Genomic DNA, 20,486 nt, shown 5'->3' on the forward strand with positions numbered 1-20,486 from the left:
AACTGCAGTAAGAGGGTTCCCATTTCCTAAAATATTCCACAGGGAAGGACTATATCTCAGTGGTAGAGCACAGGGTTTGCATGCAAAAGGTCCAAAATTCAAACCTTGGAATCTCCAGTTAACATCTTAAAATCAGGTAACATGTGTGTAGACAACAGTGGACTAGATAGACAAATAGTCTGACCTAGGCTGAATCTACACATAGTAGTTATACCGTTATCATAACTATTGGTGCCCATTGGTGTCGTGTGTACCAATAGTTATGATAACAGTATAACTGCTATGTGTAGATTCAGCCCTAATATAAGGCAGCTACCTATGTTCCTAAATATGAGGTCAGAATTAGGGATGTGTGGGAATTTCATTTTAGTTCAGTTTTGCTAAGAATTTACCAAAATCTGCAAAGTTCTCCATATTCAGGACAAAAACAACTTGAGATTTAAAAACAATTGAATGTGGGGAAACCCAAAACTGACAGATATGCCCATCTGTATCTAGGATGAGCAGGTTGCTTACAAAAGTTTCATAGGTGGCCAACCAGTAATATTGCCAATTATGTTGTGAATATATAAGCTTGTCAACGTATTCTAGAATTCAATGTATGATGAGCAAGGTGACAAACCAATAGTAAAGGCTGCTATATTTCATTCCTAGGCTCTTAGGGGTGGGCAACTAGTGGCCCTCCAGATGTTTTGGCCTACAACTCCCATCAGCCCTAGCCAGCATAGCCAATGGTGGGGGATGATGGAAGTTGTAAGCCAAAACATCTGGAGGGCTACAAGTTGCCCACCCCTCATTTAGAGAATGGTGAAAATAGAGGGGTTACTTAGAGTGCAATCCTATAGATGTTTACTCAGAAGTAAGCCTGGCTGAATTCAATTAGACTTACTCCCAGGTAAATTTATATATGTTGGCAGCCTTAGAAAGCTATGACAGCCTTTCCCAACCTGCCGCCCTCCAGATGTTTTGGACTTCAATTCCCATCAGCCCCAGCCAGCATGCCCAATGGTCAGGAATGCTTGGAGTTGTATTCCGAAACATCTGAAGGACACCAGTCTGGGGGAAGCTGAACTATTACTATGTATCATAGGAATATATTGGGGGGGGCACCTGTGGGGTTAAATAAGAATTATTTATTTATTTGTTTATTTATGGGAGAAATATGGGAGAAATAATATGAGAATATGGGAGAAATAAAAGAATAAGATTAACTGAGGAACAAAAGATCTGGAAAACAGGATGCTGTTAACTATATTAGAAAAAAGGAAATGAAAAGCACAAAGGGGAAAGGGAGTGATGAGCAGAATGAGATCAAGCAGCTCAGATCTTCCCGAGGAGCGTCGGGTGTTTGAAGTCCACAAAGATAACACACCTTGTACAATCCCCTTCGAAGATCAGAGTGCAGAGCGAAAGAGAGAGAAGAAAGAGAAAGGGAAAAAGAGAAAGGGGGTGGACCATGAAGCTATTACCCTACAAATGAAAAGGAAAGATGTAGAGACTGAGAGAGGTTTAGCCTGACAAAGTTAAGTAACTGTGAATAGCAAAGGAAAATTAAAGGAACACCTTTCATCAGATGCTGAGATATGCGTGTGGGAACTGTAGTTTGTTTTGGTGGAGACAGAATGAATCCTGAGCAGAAAATTTAAGGAATTTCAGTAAAGTAGTGACCATCTGTATTTCATGATCTTTTAGAATAAGGCAGCAAGATCTATTATAGAGGCTGCTTTTCACTGGATGTTACTTTTCAGGATTAAATGTGCATAGGCATGTAAAGTAATCCTGATGCTGTCTCACTCTTGCTCTCTCTTTTAAAAAGAACACTGCTTCAGGATGGGGTGATTTCCATTAAAAAAAGAAGCAGTGAATGCATGGATGACATAACCCTTTCTGAGCCTCTCTGCTTCTCCACTGTGAATCATTCTCCCTGTTTTCCCCCTCTGCAGTGTTCCAACCAAATGTTTGCAAAGATAAAAACACAATTAGAATTCCATGGGGGGAGCAGGTGGGTGATGATTCAGTGCAGACAATTGTAGGTAGGAAAAGGGTTATGCAGCCCTTCACCCCACTGCATCTCCTCTCTAACGGCCTGCCCTAAAGCAAGGTTATCTCTTCAAAAAAAGAAAAATCCATGTTGGGGAGCTCAATGCATATGAAACCCCACAGACATCTCTGAAGCTCCCCTTTGGTTTCCCAAAAAAGAGATAACCACCTACACTGTGCCACCATTGATTGCGTCTTCAGACTTTGCAAAGAATAGCCTTGTGTGTTTGAAAAGGAAAGTGTCTGAAACTCGAAAACTACAGACACAACAGACTACTCTCCTGTGGTTATATGCACAATTCTTCATACCAGCATTTGGGATAGATAGTACTGAAAGGGATTCACAAAAAGGAAAAAGTGCAGCATCTTGAGAAGCAGCAGTCTATACAACAGAGACACAATACATTGCAATGTTTGTGGTCTTAACGGAACAAAAGGAGAGCTTTCTTTTACAACAGAGAGCACATGTTAAATCCCAATTCAACTGTTTTATTGTTGATGGGGTTGAGGAAATTATGATACTTACCCAATGTAGGTAAATCCTATGGTTCTGCTGCACTGGCAGACCTTACGCTCAAGCCTCTCTCCCTCTAAATGCCAACTGTCATTGCTGAGGAACCAGAGAGAGGAAGCAGCAGACCTTCCATTGTGCTTAAATGCAGCTCCATGATCTGCTGAATTACTGCTGATCATGCAGATGTCAAGGACTTTGGAGAACAAAAGGTCAAGAAGGTCTATGCCATACCTGAAAGGCGTGCTGGTCAAATTCTAAAATCTTTCCATTATTAGTTCAAAGTTTTACAGACTGACTGAGGCTTTTCTGAAATCAGATTTTCCGAGGAGGGAGGTGAAGCCAGGATGGGGGAAGACTTAAGGGCTTGGAATGACATTGGTGATAGGCATGGCAGAATGGATCATAGGTGGATGGGTAAAGAAAGATCATTGGGTACCTAGACCAGAAACATTACATGTGGGTTGTCCTGTAAGTCATTTCGGAAGCATAACACTCCTGCTAGGTGTATGAAGCTAATTACCTTTTGTAAGCTGCCTTGGGTGGGCTTTGCCCTGAAAGGCAGCATGTCGATACTTAAATAAATAATGGCAGCACAGTGTAACTGCAATCTTACACACTCCCAGTATCAAAATAGGGAGCACAAGAATATGTAGCAATACTGACAGAGACTCCTAAAGCATCCATAGCAACTGCATAACCATCCACCAATCAGTATTGAACACCGATAATGCCCCCACATTTCCAATGCATCGAAGGCACGAAGTGACATGCAGCAATGGCACAAACACTAAAATTATGTCACTCTTCTTGGTCCACACTTGCCCTGTCATTGGAGCCTTGCAAAAACAAATGGTTGGCAGCCTCAAAGTGGAGCAACTGGCTAAGCACCTACTGGTGCTGTAGGCTTTGCTTGTGTGGTGTGCATGGTACTGGGACTGGAAAATATCTTTGAGTGTTGAATGACTTCCTGGTTGTCTGTGGGGAGACATGGGGACAGTAATACATAATAATATGGTTCAAATAGTTAATGTGCTCTGATCTGGGTAGATTTCAGGGTAATATATCTCACACCAAATTCTGGCTTTCATCTGCACAGTCAACCATATTTTAGGAGAGCTCTACTGCTCTATAATTTAGAAGGTGGTGGTGACAGAAGTTTACCATGGATAAGTTAATGGTGAGTCTGGGCCCAGCAGACAGGCTGGGCTACTGGGCACTTGAATTACTTTGGCCTAACCAGTGACTCCTAGGGGCCAGTGCCTTGTGTGGCTCCTAGGGGTCAGGGAAGTCACAAGTCCACTTTTGGGGCTAGGAATGTCTTCCTCTACATACACCTGATCCCAATCACAAAATGATCCTCCCAGAAATCTCACTGCTGACCTGGGACCTAAAGCCTCTTGATTCAGTCCCCCTGATGAATGCTAAAGTCAACACTTGGCTTTGGTTTTTCATAATTCTAGGGAGCTGGATAGAGTTGAATACCTTGAAAGTTCCAGAACTGACTAACATGCATGTATATCCCATAGATTCCTGCCCATGCCCTGAAATCATAGTCTGGGGCCTTTCTCTTGAGTGCCCCCACAGACTGAGATGCAATAGATGGCTATTCATAAGCAGGCCTTTTCTGTGGCGGCCCCCAAATTGTGGAATGACCTCCCTAGAGAGGTCACCTAGCACAAACTTTATTGACTTTTAAGTGCTAGGCAAAGACCTTTTTATTCTCCCAGACCTTAAAAAGAATCTAATTGCTGCTTGTTTTATTTTTAATGACGTTCTTAAAGCTGCCTTTTAGAATCATTCTCTTCCAAGTTTTAGCTGCTTGATATTTATCTCTCCTTTTAAAATGATTTGAATCATTCTTGTTGCGGTTTTTTTTTTTTTTTTTTTAAGATTCTTCTAATGTGTTTAATCATTGGTTTGATTGTATTTGTTTTTATTATGTCTGTTGCCCTGAGAGTTTTGGATATAGGGTGACTCATAAATTGAAATAAATAAATAAATAAATAAATAAATTTATATTTTCAATTTGGGGGCCACATAGAAGTCTTTTAAAAAAATGAACACCTGCTGGTGCTAAAGCAAGCTTATTTTAAGACTTGCAGGCAATATGGTGTCAGCAACAGCACACTGCATTTGTATGTGTATGTATCAAATGCCTTCTCATCCATTTGTATGTATCAAACGCCTTCTAATCCATGAAGATCATCCAGTAGCCTTGGACAAGTTGCTACTGCTCTGCCTACCTGTGAAGATAAATGTGATAAAGTATTATAAAATTGATGTAGCAATAATGAATAAAACTTGGTCTTCAGTATGGAGCAAATTCTTGCTGTGGGTGGGTGGGTGCACCCGCGTGTGGTTTCTCTATTCAATCTGTTCTGTTTTCCTTTCAGATAAAGGGCAGCCTCATTTATATCCAGACACCAAGAATGATTTGAATTCTGTATGCAACAGAGAGACATCGAAAATAGATAGGCACATAAAGCATATAGCTATAGAGCAATAGGAATGTAAAATATCATGTGCCTTTTCCCCAAATGGATCCATATTGAGACCTAGATAAATGAGGTTTTATTATGTTCAAGGTGACGTAACACAAAGAACTGGCTGTAGGTGTACATCCTAAAACAGTTCTGTACATCTGGGGTACAAATCCACTAAATGCTGCTACTGGGCAATCTCCATCATTTTAAATCTTATTGAACAGAATTAAGTTGCATAGCAGCCATGCTCAGAAGACTACCATAGTGTTATTTGAGCTTCATGATTAGCAACAATGCCAAAACCAGCTCTAGAAGAGCACACCTGCTAATTTTATTTCCGTGTGTCTTTTGTCTCAGAATATTCACATACAGCATGCTCCTATGTCAAGGGCCAGTGTCAAAGGTAGATATGGTTGGGTACCTGCCAACAGCCCATACCCCAGCAGGGGCCCACTAACAAGAGCCCCCAGGACTTGCTCCGCCTCTTCACTATTGCAACTTGCTTGTTCACCTGCCTCTCACTCTGGCCCAGCCAGTGGTAGTGGTGAGGAGGAGGAAGAGGAGGAGGAGCTGCAGTTGCTACTGACTTCTTACTCACTGGCTCTCTGCCTGTCAAGGAGGCAAGTGGTAGCAATGATGAGAAAGAAGGTGAGGAGCAACAGCAGCTGTGACAATGGTGCTGAGAAGGTCAATGCACTGAGGGAGGGGGGGTCTATTGAGGGTGTCTTGCCCAAGGGCCCTCAAAAACCTGGAACCAGCACTGGTGCTTCCTCACCAGTTACTAGAAAACACATCATGCATATGACAGGACACACAGCAAAATGGGAGGCGATTTCCTTTTTGTAGTAGTGAGTGAAATTCCCATAATCCGCATCAAAGCCATGAGAAACACAGTCAAATTTCTCAGTGAATTCCAACTCTCCCACTCTAATTGTCCTTTGAAAGTGCTACATTTAATTATAGTGATTTAGAGGTCACAAGTGGAGCCTTTCTAGCACCAGTGGGATTGAGCTCAATCTGTAGTGTTTATAAGCATTTTATTCTTACTTATGGTCTCTTTAGATAGATTATAAATACTTGCAAAGTCCCAGGAAGTTTCATCCATGAATGGTCACAGTGAAATGACTGAAAGTAATTGACATGACCCATATTCCCTGATGGGCTAGTCAGAGTCAGAGACTGGAGAGAGTGTTGTTATGGCTCCTTAAATCTAACCAGAAAGCCTGTACAGACAGCATGAACATTAAACCAAGGACAGCACACATGAGATTACCGCTGTACATGTCTATAAAATAATGTATGGATGTATTTTAATATTTTTTTCCATTGGATTCATTTGTTCCAGCTTTGTTTATTTTCTTGATGCTCTTGAGTGGAGCAATAAAAAAGATGGAAGACAATATGAGCCTGGAGAGAAGGAGGTAGAATAATAAAGCTGCAGTTATTAATGATCTGTCCTGCTTGGTGCAATAAGACCCTGACAGCTGTCAGGTTTCAGACACATCAGACCTCTTGTGAAATGCAGTGACAATATCACAGGGCTCTTATAATTCTCAGGCAGTTGCAGAGGTCCAACCTTGGAAGTCTGACAAGCCCTGTGGAGTTATGATTTGTTTAATAATATGACAGAGGACTTTTATTTGACAAAGGAGATGGGAATTGAGTCTGTGGGATATGTGTACTTCCAGTTCACTTTATGTTGCAGCATTCAGCAGTTTGCACAGTTTTGCAATGGGCCACAGGGGCTGCCCTTGGTTAAAGCTGCCACCAACATTTTGCACATGTGAAATGAATTTGGTTACCCCTTCAGGCAGTAACATCTGAGGAACATCAAGGGAAACCAAAATAAGACTAGTAAAAATTACCCAAGGTCCTTGACGTATTTCTTTATTAAGTGTCAACCTGGATTCTGGATGTTTTACTATCCCTCCTAGCTATTTCCAACAAGATGTTAGAACTGAGCTATAGGAAGCCATTGAATGGAGCTTCCTATATGGAGTTCTGTCAGGGGTCAGAGCCAGGAGGTCAAGCCAGGGAAGATATCCAACCAAAGTCCCAACTTGAAGAGAAAGCCTTCATAATACTTCCTGTTTGGGAGAGTAGGGATGGACAGACTCACCTCCATCTGTGCTGCTGCTGCCCATCCACCAAACTCCCACCAGCCACTCACCCCTGCTTGCCATGCTGTGCAAGCCGCCACACAATCCCCAGGCACCCAGTCGCTGCCTGTTCCCTCAGCAAGCCACCATATTTTTTTTTGCAAAATGGAGGCTGGGTTTTTTCTGTAAATCAAAAGAGATTGTTATCTAGTCATGGTGCTGGAGCTGGAGCACTTCAATGATGCCATAAGCTAAACCGTGAAGGGACACCCAAGACGGGAAGGTCATGGCAGAGAGGTCAGACTAAATATGATCCCTGGGGAAGGTAACAGCAACCCACCCCAGTATTCTTGCCAAGAAAACCCCATGGAATGTATCACAAGGCTAAAAGAGATGACTCCGGAAGATGAGCCCCTCAGGTCGGAAGGTGTCCAATATACTACTGGGGGAGAGCAGAGGGTATTTCCAAGTAGCACCAGAAGGAGTGAAGCGGCTGGGCCAAAGCCGAAAGGACACTCAGCTGTGGATGTGTGTGGTGGTGAAAAGAAAGATGCTGTAAAGAACAATATTGTTTAGGAACCTGGAATGTAAGATCAATGAATCAAGGTAAGCTGGAGGTGGTCAAACATGAGATGGCAAGATTGAACATTGACATCTTGGGAATCAGCGAACTAAAATGGACACGCATGGGCGAATTTAATTCAGGTGACCATTATATCTGCTACTGTGGGCAAGAATCCCTTAGAAGAAATAGAGTAGCACTCATAGTCAACAAAAGGGTGGGAAAAGCAGTCCTGGGGTACAATCTCAAAAATGACAGAATGATCTCAGTACGAATCCAAGGCAAACCATTCAACATCACAGTAATTCAAGTCTATGCCCCAACCACTGAGGCCGAAGAAGCTGAGGCTGATCGGTTCTATGAAGACCTACAACATTTTCTAGAATTAACACCAAAAAAAGATGTCCTCTTCATCATAGGGGATTGGAATGCTAAAGTAGGAAGTCAAGAAATCACCAGGATAACAGGCAAGCATGGCCTTGGTGTTGTCAGGAGCGCCTTGGCGGCCTCTCTCAGTAGATTCCAATAGCCAACTCAAGACACAGACGAAAGGATTTATTTTCAAAGCTTTAATCCATTTACAACTTAATGACTCTTTCACATGCTAATCACCAGCGACTAAAGCAAGGAACAGCAGAGTGGCCTAAGTTTCAAGTAGGCAGTTGATCCCCATTTGAAAGAGAGTCACTTGAAGACCCAGAAGTTATGGGCTAGGGAGAGATCCTCCTTCTTTCCCTTGGGTCCATGGGAGGCGGCCGTTGCTTGCACGCCAAACGGGCGCTACGCCTCCTTTCTGTGCCCTCCATCGCTCGTTGCTCTTTGCATCTGCGTCGAGCATCTAAGAAGCCGAGCTCCCACACTCCCTCACTACCAGGGTCACTATCTATCTCAAAAATGCTGGCAGGAGAAATCTCTGCCAGGTGCTGAGCCTGTGAGGGATGAGCGGGCTCCTCTCCCACGGATTGCTGTTCCTCCTCAGAATCCGAACTTCTCTGAGGCTCTCTGGGCTCAGTTTCCACCCTGACAGGTGTACAAAATGAAGCAGGACAAAGGCTAATAGAGTTTTGCGAAGAGAACATGCTGATCATAGCAAACACTCTTTTCCAACAGCACAAGAGGCGACATGGACATCACCAGATGGTCAATATCGAAATCAGATTGATTATGTCCTTTGCAGCCAAAGATGGAGAAGCTCTATACAGTCAGTCAAAACAAGACCCGGACCTGACTGTGGCTCAGATCATGAGCTTCTTACTGCAAAATTTCGGTTGAAATTGAAGAACGTAGGGAAAACCACTAAACCATTCATGTATGACCTAAATCATATCCCTTATGAATATACAATATGCCCCCACTACCACAAATTATGCAGTCAAGTTTCCTGCATTTGGGGAAATCGCAGGGGTCAGCACACCCAGAGGAATAGATTTAAGGGATTAGACCTGATAGACAGAGCACCTGAGGAACTATGGACAGAGGTCCATAACATTGTTCAGGAGGCAGCAACTCAATCCATCCCAAAGAAAAAGAAATGCAAGAAAGCAAAGTGGCTGTCTGAGGAGGCTTTACAAGTAGCTGAGGAAAGAAGGGAAGCGAAAAGCAAGGGAGAAAGGGGAAGATATACCCAACTGAATGCAGAGTTCCAGAGAACAGCAAGGAGAGACAAGAAGGCCTTCTTAAATGAACAATGCAAAGAAATCGAGGAAAACAATAGAATGGGAAAGACTAGAGAACTTTTCAAGAAAATCGGAGATCTCAAGGGAACGTTTTGTGCAAAGACAGGCTTGATAAAGGACAAAGAAGGCAGGGACCTAACAGAAGCAGATGAGATTAAGAAGAGGTGGAAAGAATATACAGAAGAACTATACAGGAAAGATCTTAATGTCCCTGACAGCCATGTTAGTGCGGTCACTGAACTTGAGCCAGACATCCTCAAGAGTGAAGTCAAGTGGGCCTTAGGAAGTATTAGTAACAACAAAGCTAGCGGAGATGACAGTATTCCAGCTGAGCTATTTAAAATCCTAAAAGATGATGCTGTTAAAGTGCTGCACTCAATATGCCAACAAATCTGGAACACTCAACAGTGGCCACAAGACTGGAAAAGGTCAGTTTACATTCCAATCCCAAAGAAGGGCAATGCCAAAGACTGTTCAAACTACCGTACAATTGCGCTCATTTCACATGCCAGCAAGGTGATGCTCAAAATAGCTAGGCTTCAGCAGCATGTGAACCGAGAACTACCAGAAGTACAAGCAGGGTTTCGAAGAGGCAGAGATCACCAACATTTGCTGGATCATGGAGAAAGCAAGAGAATTCCAGAAAAACGTCTATTTCTGCTTCATTGACTACGCTAAAGCCTTTGATTGTGTGGATCACAACAAACTGTGGCAATTTCTTAAAGAGATGGGAGTACCAGACCACCTTACCTAGCTGTCTCCTGAGAAACCCATATGAGGGTCAAGAAGCAACAGTCAGAACCAGACATGGAACAACCAATTGGTTCAAAATTGGGAAAGGAGTATGACAAGGCTGTATATTGTTGCCCTGCTTATTTAATTTATATGCAGAGTACATCATGAGAAATGCCAGGTTGGATGAATCACAGGTCAGAATTAAGATTGCCAGGAGAATTATCAACAACCTCCGATATGGAGACGATACCACCCTAATGGCAGAAAGTGAAGAGGATCTCAAGAGCCTCTTGTTGAGGGTGAAAGTGGAGAGTGAAAAAGCTGGTTTGAAACTCAACATTAAAAAAACTAAGATCATGGCATCTGACCCCATCACTTCGTGGCATATAGAAGGGGAAGAAATGGAAGCAGTGACAGATTTTACTTTCTTGGGCTCCAAAATCACCACAGACGGTGACTGTAGCCATGAAATTAAAAGATGCTTGCTCCTTCGGAGGATAACTATGGCACACCAAGATGGCATAGTAAGAAGCAGAGACATCACCTTGCCGACAAAGGTCCGCATAATCAAAGCTATGGTTTTCCCAGTAGCAACATATGGCTGTGAGAGCTGGACTATAAGGAAGGCTGAGCGCCGAAGAATTGATGCTTTCGAACTGTGGTGCTGGAGAAGACTCTTATGAGTCCCCTGGACTGCAAGGAGGTCCAATCAGTCCATCCTAAAGGAAATCAACCCTGACTGCTCATTGGAAGGACAGATACTGAAGCTGAAGCTCCAATATTTTGGCCACCTAATGCGAAGAGAAAACTCCCTGGAAAAGACCCTGATGCTGGGAAAGACTGAAGGCAAAAGGAGAAGGGAATGGCAGAGGATGAGAAGGCTAGATAGCATCACCGATGCAATGAATATGAATTTGAGCACACTCCGGGAGAGAGCGGAGGACAGGAAGGCCTGGCGTGCTATGGTCCATGGGGTCATGAAGACTCAGACACGACTTAATGACTGAACAACAACAACAACATAGATCAGGTGTGTAGAACTACAGCTGTGCACAAATGGCCTCTCAAAATCCTCCAGCCTACTTGCGGACTGAAATTGTGGGGACAATTTCACCGAATTTCTCCTAGGGGAGGAGAAATTCTCCCACAGTTCCTCACAGATAGGGCTTACTATTGGCAGGGGTTGTAGCACAGCTTCTGTCTTTTTTCCTAAGGATTTTTGGTTTATTGTACTGCTTCTGTAGGTGGCTCAACTGTGCTGAGGCTTCTGCTCTGCTGAGGCAAAATTTTTAATATCCTTTGGTGGTACTTTTGAGCTAATCACTGCAAGGTGGCTGAGGGCACTGTGTGTGTTTTCTCTCTCTATTACACATCTTTCCATTGCTCTGCAGCCTCCCAGGCCACCTGCCCTTCCTGAACTGAAAAAGGGTCGAATTACCTCATGATATCGTCCTCATGGAGACTTTAACTGAAGTGCGGAAGCTGAGGAAGCTACTGGCTGCTAGAAAGATTATTGTACAATGACAGACAGGACAATCATGCACATTCCTCAGCCACCTCACAAGTAAGGTAAGCACAAGAATCCCGAACCCAACCCATGGGAATTTCTCCAAAATTTCTCTTCCTTGGAATTTCTTTTCCACAGCCATTTCTTTTCTATCAAATTGAATGAGACTGGTCCAAAAACATGTCTGAGAAATTTTCAGCACAGCACTATGTAGAACCCTAGGACCCAGTGGCCAAATTTGGCCCTGCTGTGATCACAGTCTGGCCCTCCAGGGTTCCCTTCCCCCCCACACCACCAATCACTTGGCGGTTTCCTGGATTTATGCAGTTCTTTCCTCATTCTACATGGTTGAAATGCTTCTCTTAAGCCAGTAAGACTTTAAGCAAAAATATGCTTGCATTATTTTTATGTTGGTCCTGCCCCTGTGGTCTTTAGCCCCACCCACCACTGGAATCCTGCCCCCCAAAGCTTCTCCAAAATGGAATTTGGCCCTTGGGCTGAAGATATTCTGCACCCCTGGCATGGCTAGATCTATTCTTCATGAGTTTGCCTAATCCGCTAAGGCTGCAATGCTATACGCATTTACCTAGGAGTAAGTCCTTTGGGGGGGGCTGTGGTGGCTTAGTGGTTAAGACGCTGAACTGCAGACTGGAAGGTCGGCAGGTCAGCAGTTCGAGACCCGAGTGCTGCGTGACGGAGTGAGCTCCCGTCTTCAGTCCCAGCTCCTGCCAACCTAGCAGTTCAAAAGCAAGAAATTGCAAGTAGATAAATAGGTACCGCCTCGGCGGGAAAGGTGACAGCGTTCCGTGCACCTCGGTGTTCAGTCATGCCGGCCACATGACCACGGAAGAGTCTTCGGACAGTGCTGGCTCTTCGGCTTAGAAACAGGGATGAGCACCACACCCTAGAGTCGGACACGACTGGTTGGGGACACCTTTACCTTTTTTTTTTAAGTCCTTTGGGGAGCTTATTTCTGAGTAGATGTGCATAGGATTGCACTGCAAGCTATCTATGCCAGCGGCTGCTAACTCAGCGGCTTGTGGATAGTGGCAGATAATTTTTAAAATTAATAATGCTGTGTGTGAAGAGGTGATTTCTTTTGTCTGCCTTGAAAAAGAAAATAATAAATGTGAGGCCATTTAGAAGCCGGGTGGCTTTTGCAATGTCTGAGATAGGAGAGGGAGGGTTTTTTTAAAAATTATTTATTCATTCATTCATAGCATTTCTATCCTGCTATTCAGTCAAAAGACTCTCTGAGCAGTTTACAACAATCAGCTTTGCTCCCGCAGTGCCTTTTGCATCTGCTGCCAGGAGCCAGAAGCTGTGAGAGACATCAGCAGCCGGAGTGAGGAAGTCCCACCCTGTGAGGGATTAACATCAGGGTGCTCTGGAGGCTGGCAGAGGTGCTCAGGGTGCTCTGGAGGCTGGCCCATCTTTGGGATGGGGTTATTTCCTATGCCTCGTGTGGCGCAGAGTGGTAGGTGGCAGTATTGCAACCGAAACTCTCCCCACGACCTGAGTTCGATCCCAGCGGAAGCTGGGTCTTGGGTAGCCGGCTCAGGTTGACTCAGCCCTCCATCCTTCTGAGGTCAGTAAAATGAGGACCCAGCTTGCTGGGGGAAAGGTAGTCACGACTGGGGAAGGCAATGGCAAACCACCCCGCTACAGTCTGCCATGAAAATGCCAGCGCAAGCGGCATCCCTCTAGGGGTCAGTAATGACCCGGTGCTTGCACAGGAGGAACCTTTCCTTTCCTTATTTCCTATGGGACTTGCTCTGGCCCAGAGATTCAGAAGCAGAGTATCAGTTGGAACATCCAAAGACTGTGAGGAAACTTCAAGCCATGGGTTTCAGGGTGGTTTGTAAACCACCCCACCACCCACCCTCACCGGGTTTGGACGTCAGGACAACCCACAGCTGGAGAGGGTAATTATGTTAATTAGGCAGCTCATAACAAGCATGTGCATCCTCTGTGACTGTGCGAAGCCAGAGTCTGTGTCTGTGTAAAAATTAGCTCTCATCTGTTAGAATAGCAAAAGTACTTTAAACTACGGCACACTTCTTGAAAAAAGAACCAATTGGCAACTGTAGCTGAATCCTTGCCTCCCCCCACCCCCCGAGAGATTGTTCTTGTGAGGGGAGACTGATCTTTCATCATTTCACTCCTCTTCACTAGGCATACATGACAAGAGACCATCTCAGCCCTTCAGCTGCAGACTCTGAGACCTCCATTGCCTGCCTTTACTCGGGCACTAAAAGCAACAGACATGGCTTTGAATAGAAATCAACAGTGTTGGGATGCAGAGCAGCAGCAATTCTGCAGATTTAATAAGAGGAGCCGTAACTTCTCTCAGCTCCGATATACCTCACTTGTTTGTGGTTTTATCTTTTCTGGCACTCTGGTCTACAATTCCATTTTCCATTGACCTTCAACGCTTCCAGTGTCTGTCAACCTGCTTCTGCTGACACCAGCAACAGCGACTACATTTCTGCTATGCATAACAAGGAGCTCTCACATCTTGGTTGATTGTTATGATTACAGGCAATCTGCTCCTCTCTGGGTCTCCAGGAACCATATAGCAGGGGAAGGCACTTTAACTGCAGTTATGTAAATATAGTAACAATATCGCTCTTCACACAGGATCAGAACAACAGCCTTGTCAAAGAAACTACAGACCTTTTCATTGCTGAGAAAACAGAAGGAAGTGAGCATCCAAAGAAGGTCACAAAGAAGAGAAACGGGTTCTCAGGAGGCAAGACTGAATGTATTGTAAGAAGACCAATGTGTTTTGGCCTTTTCTCTTATTTTAGGCCTTCTTCAGGGGGTAAAGGAAGAAGACTCTGCAGATTTTTTTCAGCAAAAGATTGTCTCCCGTGTCAATACCAGTGACTCCTGTGTCAGTCTACTGAGTCACCAGTAGATGGACACAGGAGACAATCTTTTGCTGAAAAAATTCTGCAGACTTTTTTCTTTACCCCCTGAAGAAGGCTTACAATAAGAAAAAAGGCCGAAATGTGTTGGACTTCTTTCCGTTGCTGAACCAAAGGAGGAATGCTTACTGTAAGGCCCCATATCTATGATCAGGACATATAACACCATCAGTGTCCTCCCCAATTTTTCCCAAGTTGGGAAGAAGGACTGTGGACATCTGAGCATCACTTCCGCAGTCTGAGTGAAAAAAAGGGAGACACAGAGAACCAGGCCCTTTTGGAGGTACACAAATGTCAGTGAATTCCTGTGCTTCCCATTCCCCACTCCCTGATATGCTCAGCACAGCTGGAATTTCAGGAAACACAAGCCCACTTCAGATGTAAATAGGGGTAGAGATGTTGGAGAAATCTACAGTGGAATCAAACGAGTTTGGATTTCTATGAATCTGACCCATAGATTCTGCTTTTCGGGCTTTTCCAAGTCACACAGACTCTGTAGACTTGCAGACCTTTTTTTTTTTTAACGTTCTAGAATTTGTGCATATTCAGTCATAGAAAAATATGTAAAATAAAAAACACCAGCGAAAAATGTGCATTTTACCTAGGGATGTACGAAAGTCACTTACCTTTCGCAGGTGTGATTCGCGGTGGGGGGGAGGCGCTCTGTACCTCCCCCCGGAATCCTCCCTGGCTGGCTCTGCTCCACGGTGGCTCCATGGAGCCGCTGGCCAGGGCCGTCCGCAGCCGGAGTTCCAGCCATGGCCGGGCTGCTGCGGACGCAAATGGCAGCCACCATAGCGGCTGCCATTTGCGTCCTGCCAGGCTGCTGTGATAGGCTATGTAAGTATTTACGCAGCCTATCACGGCAAAGAGCAGGAACACAAATGGCAGCCACTATGCCATTTGCACCGCTGCTCTTTTCGTGATAGGCCACGTAAGTATTTACATAGCCTATCATGGTAAAGGCAGCCATGCAAATGGCGTAGTGGCCTATCACGGAAAGAGCAGCAGCACAAACGGTGTAATGGCTGCCGTTTGCATCCCTGCTCTTTGCCGTGATAGGCTACGTAAATACTTACGTAGCTTATCACGGCAGCCTGGCAGGACGCAAATGGCGGCCACTATGCCATTTGCGGCCACAGCAGCTAGCCAAAAGACCAGCTGCTGCCGGCGCCGGTAAGTTTCATTCCGGGGGGAATTCCGCGGGGTGGCGGGGTGGGGGAGGCCGTTCTGCCACATGTTTCAGGGGGCCGAATGCCAGTACATTCAGCCTCACTGAAATCCGTGGTGGAATTCTCCGCCATCCCTAATTTTACCCATAGGCTAAAGTATAAAAAGGTGTATTTGGGGGTGATATGCACATTCGGGGGATTTACACATTTTTGCAAGTGCAAATTTGCACAAATTTGGGAAACTGGAAAAAAATCCAATCCCCTCAATGAGCAGAAGATGGAACAAAATGCATCGGGCAACCTGTGAAATGCAGACAGAATGTTTTTTACAAAATCCATACATCTCTAATCGGGGCGGGGGGGGGTCCTAATTTTAACAGCTTGCAGTAATTCAGCTGATCAGACAACTACATGGTAGAAAACCCTACCAATCAGTATGCTTGTTGTCTATATTTGCTCTATGATTTTGCCTAAACCATCACCTAATGGGGGCTTGGGATTTGACACAAGAAGCTTAATGACCCTTTATGAGTGAGGGATGTTTTTCCTGGTGGACTAGAATCCACCCTTTAGAATGCAACACCATTCAGAACTAGAAGGTAACAACAGAAAGACAGCTATAGGCAGGTTTGCAGTTTGAACTGGAAGACACAGATGCCTTATTCACACATTACTCACATGTAGGGCACTCATGTACTGAATCAGGAGTGGTGCCATGCTGCTGGCCCTGCTCCCAACATCACATCTCTGGGCTAACCCTGCCCTCTATGTCTGCATGGTGAACATGGACATCTGAAAAGGAACCCACACACATGAGCAGCTGCTTATGCATATAGGAGCCCCATGTGACCAGGTGTTATGTAGGGATGTATGAAACAGGTACCTGGTTTCATCCAGGGACATCCACGGTGGGGTGGAGGTGCTCTGTCCCTCCCCCTGAAATCCTCCCCAGCCAGCTCCGCTCCACGGTGACTCTGTGGAGCTGCCAGCTGGGGCTGCCCACAGCCGGATATCCGGCCGCTGCTGGGCTGCGCAGGGGGCAAATGGCAGCCACCATAGCTGCCGCCTTTTGTGCCCCTGTCTTTTGCCGTGATAGGCTACGTAAATATTTATGTAGCCTATCACGGCAAAAGACAGGGACGCAAATCTGTCAGGGAGGCAGAGGTCCGTAAGGATTCAGATCAGGCTATGAACACACACTGGAAAGTTCCTCTGTTAACTTGGTTTATTCAGAGAAATTACAACAGAAGAGGAAAGGAAACAGATTCACAAACTCTGTTGCTGAGGAGCCCCTGAATCAGTATTGGCATCACTCCAAAGCCAGCATGCTGTTGCACACATCACAATCCCAGCCCACAGAGAGGTTAATGGTAGAAGGAGTCCTTTGAGATTATAGTCCTTTCACCATGGACTGCAACGTAAATTGCCTATTTATCACACAGGTGTTTTGGCCTTACTGGTATCACACATGTGACACTGAGTAGCTCATTGTTTCTAGCCCAAAGCACCTGGCCCCAGGTACAGCAAAGACTTAGGCATAGAGAAGACTTATTGTATGCATCAAATCCTAACCTCCTCACCACACAAGGGTCTTCCAGTGGGTCCCACATGACCAGGACACCTGAGCTACCAAGTATCCCAATCATGTGAAGCCCTTACGGGCAAGCAGCTGCTCACATGTAGAGCTTTGTTTGTTTGCTTGCTTGCAATATTTATAAGTACCACTCCATACAAAAAAGTTATCTGGAGACCTGGGCTGATCTGAGATATGTGGGTGTTTCCAGATAAAGGGGTCCTAGCACTAACAATCAGAAGCCATTGTGCAACTGTTCTGTCTCTTCTTTCTTAATGGATTTTACATGGTAAGAAAAAAGATGGAAGAAATGGTGGGAAAACATGAGAGGGTTACAAGTGGAAAATGACACTGTCTGGACCTCCCATAAAATTCTGTAAATGAGGCAGGGTTGTGGCTAGGGATGTACAGACTGAATAAAATCCTCTCTGTGATTCGCGGATTGTCAGGCACCTTTTGTTCTGTCATCTGCCCACAGATGGATGTGAATACTTTTTTTTTCATCATGCAGAAAACTATGGAAACATTTACGTAAGTATTTACATATTTTACCTCAGTACATAACATTTAGTGTTATGTAACACTATGTAACCCCATACATAACCCATGGGGTTATGTAACCCCATTCCATTCAACATTTCCTCAGCAGAAACTTATGTATTTTTCTACAGATTTATATGCATAAATTGTGGGAAAGTAAAAAAAATCACCTGAAAGTCCACAGACTCCGCACAGCCTGAGGGGGGAATTTGCAGCAGATTCCGCAGATTGGATTCTTAATTGGAGCTCATTTTAATCCATCTCAAATTTCTCCAGATTTCTTATGTTTTCTTGTGACATAATATTATTTTTAAAAACCTTGTCTGGAAGCACCCTGTGTCTGAAGAGGCAGCAGTTTGGGAACAGAAATGGAAGCAGAGAGAGAAGAACTGAGAGGTGAAAGAAAGAAAAAGCACCTTTTGGGATGTTTGGCTGCCTCCCTGGTGATCTGATGTAGGACAGTGAATTTACAGTTTGTAGTAGTGTTGTGCTGTTTCCCTCCCCCCCCCCCCCCCGGCTTTCTTCACATGGAGCTTTTATCCTGCAATTCAGATTGCTCCTTCATGGAAGTTTGTGGGCTCTTGACATGACGCCATGAACCTCCAAGGCATCTCCTGCACGAAATGCCCTTTGTTCCATTTTTAACTAGATGGATCGCAGATAGTGAGCTCTCAAATTACCCTGTTGTGTTCCACTTGAGTTCCCTCTGTGAAAAGAGGAAAAGCGCAAGAAGAGGAGTGAGATCAATGGAAGATAATGAAAGACTCAGATATGGGGAGAAGGCAGGGGGGGGAAGGGGAGAGGGGAAAGGAAGCAGGTGAAAAAGGGAGCCTTTCTGATCCTGCATTTAAAATGGAAGCAAAAAGCCCCATTTTAAATGCAGGATTTTAGGCTGGTGTAGAGATGCCCCCTATCTTCAACTTTGTATATCTGTAAATAAACCAAAATATTGTAGAAACATAATACGTCTACAGTTATCTCTCCTCCAAAAGGAAGGCAAACCGAGGTAAGTGCATGCCTGTTCTGGATGGTGTTGCACTCCCCCTGAAGGATCAGGTTCATAATTTGGAGGAACCCCTTTAACTATCCTTGTCACTAGAAGCTCAGGTGGACTCCCTGACTAGAAGTGCCTTGGTATGGCAGCTTCGGTAGTTCCTGGATAGGGATAGTCTGACCACAGTGATCCATATTATTTACAACCTCAGGATCAGATTACTCCAGTGTGCTCTTCCCTTGAGATTGGTCCAGAAATTGCCTCTAGTGTAGAATTTGGCAGTTAGGCTGCTGAGTGGGGCAACAGCCTGCTGGTAGCATGTTACACCTTTGCTCAGAGAACGGCACAGGTTGCCAATATGCTACCAGGATAGGTTCAAGGTGATGTTATTCACATATAAGTCCCTAAGGGCATGATCCTATGGCCGTTAGTCAGTGGCTAGACAGCTATAGAATTGGTCGGTTCCTGGGAACCTACCTCGGAGCCTGCATTCTGAGGTCGTTTCTTGGCGAACCAACCTGTACCCCCTCCTGCGCTGCCTCGTAGGCAGCATGGATCAGCCCCACATCCCAAGCTTAGAAGAGCAAGGCAGAGCAGGGGAAATGGGGCATTCCTGGGCATGGGGCGGGGAGGTCCGAAGTGCCGGTACAACACTTCCTATGTGTCGTCCGGCCTCTCCAACCTATGCTCTGAAGTCCCACAACTGGAGAGCCAAAATCAGCTGTCTAGCCGTGAAAGCAGGGCAGTGGGAGCATGGAGGAGATGGGCTCCTCACCACTCTTCCCACCCTGCAGTGGATAGGCAGTCACCCCTGGGTTCGGAGGTGACCAGTGATCCCCATGGGATTGCTCTCTCCACAACTTGGGACCAGGCTACGCAAGGGAGCACCTTTTCCCGTGTTAACCTGCCCATTCACCAAGGTCTGCAGATCAGGGCCTCCTAGTTATCCTATCATTTGCACAAGTACATCTGACAGCAACCAGCAGGAGGACCTTTTGCACAATTCTTGACTATTTTTAGCTGCCTGTTGAAAACTTATCTGTACACTCAGGCATTTCTTTTTTAATTTTAATACCTAGCTTGATAGGTTTTCTTTTCTTTTTTATCACTGCATTTTATTTTAATTGCTGTTTTAATGCATTTTGTTCACCACCCCGTGATTTGATAATGAAGGATGGTATATAACTAATAAATAAATAATAATGTAACAGTGTAAATATGTCCTGACACTGAAAGTTTTCAGCAGAGGGCATTAAATGTTAATGCTCTCCCTCTTTTTTTTTTTTTTTAAGAAAAGTGTATTAGGTAAAGAAATATCTACTTTAAATATTTATGACATTAAGTTCATAACATTTATATGTGCAATCCCAATTATTAAGTTCTGTCGCTCTGTGAAATACCAGATCAAGGATGGTTAATTAGGTGTTTGCTTGCTCTGTGTGTGTGTGTGTGTGTATATATATATAAAAGATATGGTTCATTTCGGCATGGAAATCAAAATAAATCTGCATTGTAAAAGAGAAGGCAAGTTATCAAGTGTTTTTTCCTGCAAAAAAAATATCTACAAACATAAATGAAATCAGAAGTGTGAACCATATGAAAATTGAAACATATGCCAGGAAGTTCAAGAGGAATACAAGTTCAAGGTGATGAGGGCTGAA

The sequence above is a fragment of the Heloderma suspectum genome, chromosome 1, assembly GCF_057233095.1.
Source record: "Heloderma suspectum isolate Gila_16-S chromosome 1, 16-S_ref, whole genome shotgun sequence".
NCBI lineage: Eukaryota > Metazoa > Chordata > Lepidosauria > Squamata > Helodermatidae > Heloderma > Heloderma suspectum.